Raw genomic sequence first — 11,330 nt, 5'->3', positions numbered from 1 at the left:
CCTTCTCCTCGTACTTCCGCCTCACGCGGGAACACGGACGCTCTAAATACTTCGAATTCCAATGCCAGTATATTGTAAACCACGGGTTCTTTAATGCTAGCGGGTCGTCGCGACCCTAGTTAACATCATGGTGCACGTCTCGTGACGGGTGTCACGGCGTAGTTAAATGTATGCGATACATTTCTCAAATATAAGCGCTCAGTCATCTGTACATCATGGTAGGTTCCCACGACGTGCAATATGCGTTCAACTTATCAATGTTCATGTGTCCTGCAGTTCACATTATGACGCGCAGTTAGCTGCGGTCTTCATCGATCCATGAGCCGAGTGATCCACTGCCGAGGGTGACTAACTTGCGTAAGCCGCCGCTGTGCGCGTATACCCGTTCCCCGTAGGGAGGAGCAAGCCGCCGCTTAGAGACGAAGCATAAAGTGTCCTCATTCCACATAGGGCAAGCTGGATGAATCCATTTTACCCAGGACGGCCGAAGCGGCGTGGACCAGGGGAGAACTGAACCTTATACTTCACACCACAGTAAGTCTACGTGTCCTCTTCCACATAGGGCAAGCTAGAACTAACTATCTTACCCAGGACTGCCGAAGCAGCGTGGACCAGGGGAGGAACACACTTTTCATGGAAACGTAAGGCATCCATGACTGCCATAACGTAAGCCGCCGCTGTGCGCGTATACCCGTTCCCCGTAGGGAGGAGCAAGCCGCCGCTTAGAGACGAAGCATAAAGTGTCCTCATTCCACATAGGGCAAGCTGGATGAATCCATTTTACCCAGGACGGCCGAAGCGGCGTGGACCAGGGGAGAACTGAACTTTATACTTCACACCACAGTAAGTCTACGTGTCCTCTTCCACATAGGGCAAGCTAGAACTAACTATCTTACCCAGGACTGCCGAAGCAGCGTGGACCAGGGGAGGAACACACTTTTCATAGAAACGTAAGGCATCCATGACTGCCATAGTGCGTAAGCCGCCGCTGTGCGCTTAAACCCGTTCCCCGTAGGGAGGAGTCAAGCCGCCGCTTAGAGACGAAGTATGAAGTGTCCTCTTCCACATAGGGCAAGCTAGAATGAACTATCTTACCCAGGACCGCCGAAGCAGCGTGGACCAGGGGAGAACTGAACTTTATACTTCACACCACAGTATTGAGTAATGTGCCCTCTTCCACATAGGGCAAGCTGGAATGTTCCATTTTACCCAGGACGGCCGAAGCGGCGTGGACCAGTGGAGGACTACACAATCATGAGGTTTGATATCGACTTGTGTGTTTCAATAGGATACCGATGGTATGGTTTGAACCGATTTGATTTAGCCATTCTGAAGTCATCACTTGGTTGAAGCGCTGAACTAGGGAGGCATCGTTTACATATATATTGGTTTTCGCATGCTCTACTAGGTTAATGTCATGAGGTTGGCTATCGAGCATGCCCAAGTGATGACTTGATTGTGTGCTTGCTTGAATTCTTCACATTTCATACCATCGGTTAGTTGTCGAATCATTCCTCGATCATAACCTTCGTTCTTGGTTCATGTATGCTCTCTTCCACATAGGGCAAGCTAGAATTAACTATCTTACCCAGGACCGCCGAAGCAGCGTGGACCAGGGGAGAACTATACTTTGTCTTGTATGCCCTCTTCCACATAGGGCAAGCTAGAACTAACTATCTTACCCAGGACCGCCGAAGCAGCGTGGACCAGTGGAGGACTATACTTTGTTCATAACACCACAGTATTGAGTAATGTGCCCTCTTCCACATAGGGCAAGCTAGAATGAACTATCTTACCCAGGACCGCCGGAGCAGTGTGGACCAGTGGAGGACTACACAATCATGAGGTTTGATATCGACTTGTGTGTTTCAATAGGGTACCGATGGTATGTTTTGAACCGATTTGATTTAGCCATTCTGAAGTCATCACTTGGTTGAAGCGCTGAACTAGGGAGGGGCATCGTTTACATATATATTGGTTTTCGCATGCTCTACTAGGTTAATGTCATAGGGTTGGCTATCGAGCATGCCCAAGTGATGACTTGATTGTGTGCTTGCTTGAATTCTTCACATTTCATACCATCGGTTAGTTGTCGAATCATTCCTCGATCATAACCTTCGTTCTTGGTTCATGTATGCTCTCTTCCACATAGGGCAAGCTAGAATTAACTATCTTACCCAGGACCGCCGAAGCAGCGTGGACCAGGGGAGAACTATACTTTGTCTTGTATGCCCTCTTCCACATAGGGCAAGCTAGAATGAACTATCTTACCCAGGACCGCCGGAGCAGCGTGGACCAGTGGAGGACTATACCTTGTCCATTACACCACAGTATTAAGTATTGTGTCCTCTTCCACATAGGGCAAGCTAGAATTAACTATCTTACCCAGGACCGCCGAAGCAGCGTGGACCAGATGAGGACTATACTTTATACTTCACACCACAGTTTTGAGTACGCCTTGCATAAAGTATCTAGTTTGAACCACGAGGGCTCACAATGTAGAACCGCGAGGGCTCTAGTACCGATTCTCTCGGTACGGCTTGGTCCGTGTTCCTTTATGCTTGTACTCTAAGTATTAAGTATTGTGTCCTCTTCCACATAGGGCAAGCTAGAACTAACTATCTTACCCAGGACCGCCGAAGCAGTGTGGACCAGGGGAGGACTATACTTTATACTTCACACACTAGCCATACTGAAGTCATCACTTGGTGGGGGTGAACTACGGCGGTATCTATCGTTTTGGTTCGGTCTATATAGGGTCGCTTGCATGCTCATTCGAATATAATGTAATTGTGTATGGCAATATGAGCATGCCCAAGTGATGACTTTGTTTCAAGCTCAACAGGTAGGGTATTGAGTCCTCTTCCACATAGGGCAAGCTAGAATGAACTATCTTACCCAGGACCGCCGGAGCAGCGTGGACCAGTGGAGGACTCTATACTTTATACTTCACACCACAGTATTGAGTACGACTTGCATAAAGCCCCTAATGAGAACCACGAGGGCTCTCTCAATGTAGAACCACGAGGGCTCTAGTACCGATTCTCTCGGTACGGCTTGGTCCGTGTTCCTTTATGCTTGTACTCTTAGAAAGTCTCAACCCGGAGGTCTTGACTTTGATTGTCATAGTTGGACTACGACGGGGCATCCGACCATTGCTGATCGAACACCCCTGATTCACCATCTTTCGGGTAGGCGGTACGCGTACCTCCGGACGCGGAAGTCTCAACCCGGAGGTCTTGACTTTGATTGTCATAGTTGGACTACGACGGGGCATCCGACCATTGCTGATCGAACACCCCTGATTCATCATCTTTCGGGTAGGCGGTGCGCGCACCTCCGACGCGGAAGTCTCAACCCGGAGGTCTTGACTTTGTATTGTCATAGTTGGACTACGACGGGGTATCCGACTCATCGAATACCCCAGAAGCACACCATCTTTCGGGTAGGCGGTACGCGTACCTCCGGACGCGGAAAGTCTGAACCCGGAGGTCTTGACTTTGGTTGTCATAGTTGGACTATGACGGGGCATCCGACCATTGCTGATCGAACACCCCTGTTACACCATCTTTCGGATAGGCGGTGCGCGACACCACCGACGCGGAAAGTCTCAACCCGGAGGTCTTGACTTTGTATTGTTGGATAGTCCTCTTCCACTATAGGGCAAGCTGGAAATATTCCATTTTACCCAGGACTGCCGAGGCAGCGTGGACCAGGGGAGAACTTCACGGAATCTTCAGGCATCCATGATTGCCATAGTGCGTAAGCCGCCGCTGTGTGCGTCAACTCGTTCCCCGTGAGGAGGAGTCTAGCCGCCGCTAAAAGACGAAGCATTAAGTGTCCTCATTCCACTATAGGGCAAGCTAGAATGAACTATCTTACCCAGGACCGCCGAAGCAGCGTGGACCAGGCGAAGACTATACTTTATACTTCACACCACAGTATTGAGTACGACTTGCATAAAGCCCCTAATGAGAACCACGAGGGCTCTCTTAATGTAGAACCACGAGGGCTCTAGTACCGATTCTCTCGGTACGGCTTGGTCCGTGTTCCTTTATGCTTGTACTCGCGGAAAGTCTCAACCCGGAGGTCTTGACTTTGATTGTCATAGTTGGACTACGACGGGGCATCCGACCATTGCTGACCGAACACCCCTGATTCATCATCTTTCGGATAGGAGGTGCGCCCACCTCCGACGCGGAAGTCTCAACCCGGAGGTTCGGACTTAGAGTTTTTCCCATTTAAAAGTTTTTCTCTTAGCCATACTGAAGTCATCACTTGGTGAACGATTGAACTAGGGCGGGTTAATCGTTTATAGGTATCATGTGGTTTGCATGCTCTCTTAGGTTAAGGTCATGTGGTTGGCTATCGAGCATGCCCAAGTGATGACTTTGTTTCACGCTTGCTTGATTTCTTCATGATTCCCTGTTATATAGTGTAATCATTCGAGAACAGGGAATCTTTGGTTTTGCTCAACAGGTATTGGATGTCAACTTGGTATCTAGATCGCATTAAGTCTCAACCCTTAGGTTCGGACTTGTATAGTGACATCTTGTTACGGTCTTGAGTCTCAACCCGCAGGTTCGGACTACTTAGTGTTTGATCGAATATAATATGGCAACTTGTGCCTAAGTCTCAACCCGCAGGTTCGGACTTCTGTTTATTTGGCCAATGTATGTATAAGGCAACTTGTGCCTAAGTCTCAACCCGCAAGTTCGGACTTGTGTATTTGTTCGAAGTCATGTATAAGGCAACGTGTGCCTAAGTCTCAACTCGCAGGTTCGGACTTGTTAGTGTTTCGTCAACTTTCATATGGCAACGTGTGCCTAAGTCTCAACCCGCAGGTTCGGACTTGTGTATTTGTTCGAAGTCATGTATAAGGCAACTTGTGCCTAAGTCTCAACCCGCAGGTTCGGACTTGTGTATTTGTTCGAAGTCATGTATAAGGCAACGTGTGCCTAAGTCTCAACCCGCAGGTTCGGACTTGTTAGTGTTTCGTCAACTTTCATATGGCAACTTGTGCCTGAGTCTCAACCCGCAGGTTCGGACTTCTATAGTGTTTCGTCAATTATCATATGGCAACTTGTGCCGAAGTCTCAACCCGCAGGTTCGGACTTCTGGAAGGATCACTTGGCCACTAATGATCCTTCCGCAGGTTCACCTACGGAAACCTTGTTACGACTTTTACTTCCTCTAAATCATCAAGTTCGGTCAACTTCGATAAAGCAGACGCGGTTCACGAGGATCCAGCGAACGATCATCTCCAAAGACCTCACTAAATAATCCATCGGTAGTAGCGACGGGCGGTGTGTACAAAGGGCAGGGACGTATTCAACGCTGGCTGATGACCAGCACTTACTAGAAGTTCCGAGTTCATATGGACCATTGCAATCCATAATCCCTACTAAGTGAGTATTTGAGTGATTTCCCGTTCCTCTCGGAATAGGAGACACGCTGCTACCCACATTGTAGCACGCGTGTAGCCCAGAACATCTAAGGGCATCACGGACCTGTTATCGCTCGATCTCATTTTGCTAAACACAAATTGTCCTGCTAAGCAGCGTACCGTAAGTGCACTTGCGCACACGAACAGCGAAGGTGTCAGGTCATACTCCACCGAAAGGTCCTAACCCGTTCCAATCGGCATCGACGCATTAACGCTGACTGCGTTCTAGTTAGCATATGTGAGTCACGTTCGTTATCGGAATTAACCAGACAAATCAATCCACGAACTAAGAACGGCCATGCACCACTACCCTTAAATTTGAGAAAGAGCTATTAATCTGTCTCACCTCCATAAGTTCGGACCTGGTAAGTTTTCCCGTGTTGAGTCAAATTGAACCGCAAGCTCCATTTCATTGTGGTGCCCTTCCGTCAATTCCTTTAAGTTTCAACTTTGCAACCATACTTCCCCCGGAACCTGACTTTGGTTTCCCGGAAGCTACTGAGAGCACCTGGTTGTAGCGTCTCCCAATTGCTAGTTGGCATCGTTTACGGTTAGAACTAGGGCGGTATCTAATCGCCTTCGATCCTCTAACTTTCGTTCTTGATTAAAGAAAGCATCCTTGACAAATGCCTTCGCTTTAGTTAGTCTTACGACGGTCTACGAATTTCACCTCTCGCGCCGTAATACTAGTGTCCCCAACTACTTCTGTTAATCATTACCTCCGGTCTGAGTACAAACCAATGAAAGATTAGACCAAGGTCGTATTCCATTATTCCATGCAAGATTATTCTAGGGCGTTTGGGCACCCTGCTTTAAGCACTCTAATTTGTTCAAGGTAAACGTGAGCGGTCGAGCTCTATGTTACACTTGCACCCGTTGAAGGGCACACCATGACACAGACTTGGTGCCCTACCACACCATTGAGTCGCAACCAGATTCCGACTTGGCCCACCGACCACGGGTTGACCGGGTCGGCGGAGCCGGACTGTGTTGGACAAGTATCAACTTCGAACGTTTTAACCGCAACAATTTTAATATACGCTAGTGGAGCTGGAATTACCGCGGCTGCTGGCACCAGACTTGCCCTCCACTTGATCCTCGTAGAAGGATTTATGCTCTACTCATTCCAATTATGAAACATCATTAAAGAGTTTCATATTGTTATTTCTCGTCACTACCTCCCCGTCCCGGGATTGGGTAATTTACGCGCCTGCTGCCTTCCTTGGATGTGGTAGCCATTTCTCAGGCTCCCTCTCCGGAATCGAACCCTGATTCCCCGTTACCCGTTGCAACCATGGTAGTCCTCTATACTACCATCCATAGTTGATAGGGCAGATATTTGCGAGATCTGTCGTCGGTGCGAGACCATACGATCAGCATCATTATCCAGACTTCAACTCAATGACACGGAGAACCCGCGATTGGTTTGACTAATAAGTGCACCAGTTCCCGCGAGGGTCCTGGCATGTTGCATGTATTAGCTCTAGATTTTCCACAGTTATCCAAGTAACTAGGTTGATGATCTCGTAAATTATAGCTGTTATACTGAGCCTTATGCGGTTTCACATTAAATCTGTTTGTACTTAGACATGCATGGCTTAACCTTTGAGACGAGCGTATATTACTGGTAGGATCAACCAGAATTCCGACTTTGCGTTCGAATGTTCATTGTCCCATTGCACCCGGAGGAGCAAACACCACGTTCTATATGTTGTCAAGTCCGGTAGCACACGGGAGGCGAGCCCCCGTGCGAACCTCATTGCCCTCGTATCACACACACCCGATGCACCGGACAGGCACTTGAGCGGCATTCGACTCCGCTAAGCGCACGTGCGCCCGATTGTGCATGCGCTGACGGGGCCTTCATACCCCTACCACAGCGACCTTATGCCAAACTTCCATGAATACTTAGGTGAGCTGACAAGGGCCTTCATTTCCCTACCATCAACTAAAGGACACGCTAGGCGCGTCCGATCATTGCAACTGCGGGGCTTTCATACCCCAATCACCACAGTACGCAATTCACCAGAGTTTAATCACAACCCCCCCGGACATGGCACACTATTAACTTGCAACAAAACTTAGTGTGTGCCGGGCACATCGGTTCCACAAAATCATTCCCGATGTACCCCAATTGGGGTTGTGAACGCATCCATGGTCCTCTGACACACCCAACCAAGCGTGGATACTACATACCTCAAACACCCAGTACACTAACAGACAAATCAACATATGGTTGCTTTCCCCCAGACATTTGCCAATCACTTGGCACCCGGACGGGAACTCGCTCCTGATTGCGCCATTGCCACCCATTTGCCAAGAGCGAGTTCTGTATGTAGATTTCATTTGGAAAGACAACCGTGTACTGGATATTCTATCCGACGATTACAGATGACGAGTACGAGACTCGACTACACTCACGGATAATACATTTTGGGTCGAGATTGCTTTCGGGGTTTTCGATTGGTCTTGCGCTTGTAAACGTATAACTTTGACTTGTGGTAACCTCGGTATGTTAGTCGATCACGTGGTTGTGAACTGGGTACGGGTGGGCAATCTGTTCACTTGCACTCTGGGTAGGAATATGGTGAGCGCTATAGGTTAAAGATCATGGTATGGTTCCATCGTGATGACTTTCGCTAGATAGTAGGATGTTTGGATAGTTATAACGTTTTTGGCCATTTGTTCATAGTGTTCGGTTCATTGAGGAATTCGATTGGTCTTTGCTTCACACACGTGGTCGATCACTTGGATGTGAACTAGGGTGAGAATAAGGTGTTCACTAGTGCTCTTAGGTTTTGGATCAGTACTGAGCACTTGATTGGTTTCGCATAATATGTATCCATAGTGATGACTCTTTCCAGCTTAAGATTTCGTTACCAGTTTCGAATCCTCCCCACGTTCGCTTTTACTTGGTTAGGTTTTCGAGTGTAGATTTGAAAGCAATCTCATGTATGTATCCCATCTGATATAAGCCACTGACAGTTCATGTCACCTCGTTCAACTCTCGCTGGGTCACAGAAGTATGTTACTGCGCCCATTATCCCTACTCGGATAGGTTCGGTTCGTTCGTTTTATACTACGGTGAGTAAACTCAATTTGTGCATCGCATAGCCATGGAAAGCAAGCTTTCGCGGGCCTCTTCGACTGTTTTGACGCGAGCTGTGCCCGTGATGCTTGTCATCCCAGGATACTAGACCCCTTTGGACGACCGCATGACCATCAGAAAGTAAATTCCACGTTCGATTTGGGGTGTGAACCCCGAACATAAAGTCTTTGTGTAGAACCACGAGGGCTCTATAGTACCGATTCTCTCGGTACGCTTGGTCCGTGTTCCTTTATGTTCGTACTCTTGTGAATAAGATTCACGTTCGTTTTGGGATATTTGCTACTGTCACCGTTTGAGTACTATGGGGCTTGAACCCCTAACATAAAGTCTTTGTGTAGAACCACGAGGGTTCTATAGTACCGATTCTCTCGGTACGCTTGGTCCGTGTTCCTTTATGTTCGTACTCTTGTGTGTATAATATTCATGTTCGGTTTGGGATATTTGCTACTTTCACCAGGGTCCCGTTCTTCATACAAGTCTGCCTTGCTAATGTGGTAACTTTATAGTGTAGTTCTGACATCCCAATTTTGGGACTTAGCCGATTTTTCGTATATTTCCATATGACCCATAGGGTCCCTTTCTTCATACAAGCTTGCCTAGGGCGATCGGTCAAAACTTGTCTTACTATTCGATTGGTCTTCGCACTTTCACCCTAGGCAGTTCGCCTAGGTCTGTCTTCTTGAGGAGGCCAAAACCCGAAATAAGGAGGTTCGGCCGACCCTGAAACCTCCCCTGTCTGAACTACACTAACCCGATTTTTCAGGGTCCTCAGCGCCATACAACTTTGCCTAGGTCACTTGTACTCTTGACTTAGGCCATCCGACTTGGTCCGTGTTTCTTCCTAGGGTTCACCTAGGTACTTTGCCTTGCTTGATGTGGTAACTTTTTAGTGTAGTTCAGACATCCTTATTTTGGGACTTAGCCGATTTGTCATGTATTTCCATATGACCCATAGGGTCCCTTTCTTCATACAAGCTTGCCTAGGGCGATCGGTCAAAACTTGTCTTACTATTCGATTGGTCTTCGCACTTTCACCCTAGGCAGTTCGCCTAGGTCTGTCTTCTTGAGGAGGCCAAAACCCGAAATAAGGAGGTCAAGCCGACCCTGAAACCTCCCCTGTCTTAACTACACTAACCCGATTTTTCATGGTCCTTAGCGCCATACAACTTTGCCTAGGTCACTTGTACTCTTGACTTAGGCCATCTGACTTGGTCCGTGTTTCTTCCTAGGGTTCACCTAGGTACTTTGCCTTGCTTGATGTGGTAACTTTTTAGTGTAGTTCAGACATCCCAATTTCGGGACTTAGCCGATTTTTCGTATATTTCCATATGACCCATAGGGTCCCTTTCTTCATACAAGCTTGCCTAGGGCGATCGGTCAAAACTTGTCTTACTATTCGATTGGTCTTCGCACTTTCACCCTAGGCACTTTGCCTAGGTCTGTCTTCTTGAGGAGGCCAAAACCCGAAATAAGGAGGTTCAGCCGACCCAGAAACCTCCCCTGTCTGAACTACACTAACCCGATTTTTCAGGGTCCTCAGCGCCATACAACTTTGCCTAGGTCACTTGTACTCTTGACTTAGGCCATCTGACTTGGTCCGTGTTTCTTCCTAGGGTTCACCTAGGTACTTTGCCTTGCTTGATGTGGTAACTTTTTAGTGTAGTTCAGACATCCCAATTTTGGGACTTAGCCGATTTTTCATGTATTTCCATATGACCCATAGGGTCCCTTTCTTCATACAAGCTTGCCTAGGGCGATCGGTCAAAACTTGTCTTACTATTCGATTGGTCTTCGCACTTTCACCCTAGGCAGTTTGCCTAGGTCTGTCTTCTTGAGGAGGCCAAAACCCGAAATAAGGAGGTTCAGCCGACCCAGAAACCTCCCCTGTCTGAACTACACTAACCCGATTTTTCAGGGTCCTCAGCGCCATACAACTTTGCCTAGGTCACTTGTACTCTTGACTTAGGCCATCTGACTTGGTCCGTGTTTCTTCCTAGGGTTCACCTAGGTACTTTGCCTTGCTTGATGTGGTAACTTTTTAGTGTAGTTCAGACATCCCAATTTTGGGACTTAGCCGATTTTTCATGTATTTCCATATGACCCATAGGGTCCCTTTCTTCATACAAGCTTGCCTAGGGCGATCGGTCAAAACTTGTCTTACTATTCGATTGGTCTTCGCACTTTCACCCTAGGCAGTTTGCCTAGGTGTAGCTTCTTGAGGAGGTCAAAACCCAAAATAAGGAGGTTCAGCCGACCCAAAAACCTCCCCTGTCTAAACTACACTAACCAGATTTTTCAGGGTCCTCACCGTCATACAACTTTGCCTAGGTCACTTGTTCTCTTGACTTAGGTCATCTGACTTGGTCCGTGTTTCTTGCTAGGGTTCACCTAGGTACTTTGCCTTGCTTGATGTGGTAACATTTAGTGTAGTTCAGACATCCCAATTTTGGGACTTAGCCGATTTTTCATGTATTTCCATATGACCCATAGGGTCCCTTTCTTCATACAAGCTTGCCTAGGGCGATCGGTCAAAACTTGTCTTACTATTCGATTGGTCTTCGCACTTTCACCCTAGGCAGTTTGCCTAGGTGTAGCTTCTTGAGGAGGTCAAAACCCAAAATAAGGAGGTTCAGCCGACCCAGAAACCTCCCCTGTCTAAACTACACTAACCAGATTTTTCAGGGTCCTCACCGTCATACAACTTTGCCTAGGTCACTTGCACTCTTGACTTAGGCCATCTGACTTGGTCCGTGTTTCTTGCTAGGGTTCACCTAG

The 11,330-nt window shown here is 47.7% G+C and overlaps 1 non-coding gene across 1 annotated transcript; it reads right to left on the bottom strand.

The window, feature by feature from the left end:
• Window positions 1-192: 192 nt before the first annotated feature.
• On the bottom strand, window positions 193-347 carry LOC131292767 (5.8S ribosomal RNA). Its single transcript, XR_009190368.1, has one exon. It is a non-coding gene; the product is annotated as a 5.8S ribosomal RNA (ribosomal RNA).
• Between the last annotated feature and the right edge of the window lie 10,983 nt (window positions 348-11,330).

The sequence above is a fragment of the Anopheles ziemanni genome, unplaced genomic scaffold (genome assembly GCF_943734765.1).
Source record: "Anopheles ziemanni unplaced genomic scaffold, idAnoZiCoDA_A2_x.2 X_unloc_67, whole genome shotgun sequence".
NCBI lineage: Eukaryota > Metazoa > Arthropoda > Insecta > Diptera > Culicidae > Anopheles > Anopheles ziemanni.
This window is presented reverse-complemented; position numbering and strand designations above follow the sequence as displayed.